This window comes from Kryptolebias marmoratus, unplaced genomic scaffold (assembly GCF_001649575.2).
Source record: "Kryptolebias marmoratus isolate JLee-2015 unplaced genomic scaffold, ASM164957v2 Scaffold127, whole genome shotgun sequence".
In the NCBI taxonomy this organism is placed as follows: Eukaryota; Metazoa; Chordata; class Actinopteri; order Cyprinodontiformes; family Rivulidae; genus Kryptolebias; species Kryptolebias marmoratus.
The window spans coordinates 1-1,703 of record NW_023665861.1 but is presented as its reverse complement, the minus strand read 5'-3'; positions in this window follow the sequence as shown (position 1 = coordinate 1,703).

Here is a 1,703-nt window from a genome sequence, read left to right as displayed (position 1 = left end):
TGCAATCATTCCACCTGCTCCCACTCACCTTGTTATCCTCTGTGTTAAAAACCCGGTCACTCTTCCCATACCTCGCTGGTCCATTGTTTGATGTCTATCGTTGTCGTTCGTTACTGGTTGTTTGTTTCCGTCCTGCTTGTTCCCGGTCCTGTCCATGTTAGTTTTTAGTTTGTTCTTTATTTGTTTTGCTGCCACGTCAGCTTTTGTTTTGTTTTTCTTTATTTAATAAATTTGTTTATTTCTCTTGCCATGAGTCTGCGCTCTGGGTTATTTTCTGTGTCATCCAATCATGACACAAAGTTTGTGAAGGGTGGTGCAAATAATAATACTTAAAATTTGAATAATTGCCTGTTTTAATACCTTTTTGGGTAAAATATCTATTACTGAAAGAACTTAAGGAAGCACACTTTTCATCAAAAGGAGCTTCTACTCATTCTGTAAGTGTTTGAAGGCTTAAGCAGACAAACATAATAGGCACATAGTCGTATGCAGTCCACGTTACTGTTGGACAAGATTTAAAAAGTCAGTGGTCTGCTGTGCCGCTGGTGAAATAAAATCTGATTTTGGAGCTGCATAGAGTTCAAACTGTATTCCAGCGTCCTACAATTTAACACTTCCAGACTGGATTTAGCCTTTCATTAGTATGACTGATATTAACAACATAAATAAAAAAGACAAAAAGGCGAGAACCCTGAGCTGCTGCATGCTTCTGCATCACCATTCACCCCAGTAGTATATATTTGTATTTTTTTATTTGCCCTTTATTAACTCATGTGAGCCCCATTGAGATTGCAAAATCTCTTTTTAATGGAAGCCTTTGACCCAAAGGCAGGAATGTACAAGGCAGCATGAATATACAACACCTGTTTTTGGAGAATACTACCACTGAATGGGTTGTATACAGCATTCAGCACTGTTTGCAAGTTAAATAAATACATTTTACAGGAATTTCAAAACTCCTATTCAAGCTTTTGTGCAGAAGCTATCTGTGACCTTTACCAGTTTAATGACCTGTCTCTAAGCAAAACGGGAAACTTGTCAAGTCCTGCCTCCATGATACTCAAAGGAGAAGGAGGAGAGAAAGAGGAAGATAAATCAAGTGTATGACTAAATGAGATAGAGATCTGGCAGACCTCTGCAGACTCTTAATATGCTGGTTATCATCTCCATCTCCCACTTCAAGTAATTAGATATTTTATTTCCTAGGAGAAGAAAAGGCCTCTGAATATTTTTTTGTTTCATGTGTGATCTTATCTGCCTAAACACCAAATATGAGATCAACCTTTGGTAAGTTTGTTGTTTTCTAATCTGTCCAGGAAGCTCCACAACCCCACCAACTTCCTCCTCCTCTCTCTGGCTGTCTCAGATTGCATGGTGGGTTTCCTCATTGCCCTTAAAATCATGTTTATAGATGGCTGCTGGTACCTTGGTGACCTCATGTGCATCTTGTACCTTGTTTTCGACTATGTTGTTTCTTCTACCTCAATAGGAATTATGGTTCTCATTTCAGTTGACCGTTACGTGGCCATTTGTTACCCTCTTCACTATCCCAAAAAAGTCAGTGCAGAAAGAGCAAAAATATGTGTTGTACTTTGTTGGACATGTTCTATTATTTATCAATGTATTCTCCTGAAGGACAACCTGTATCAGCCTGGCAGGTATAATTCCTGCTCTGGAGAGTGTGTAGTCGTTGTTGATTATAT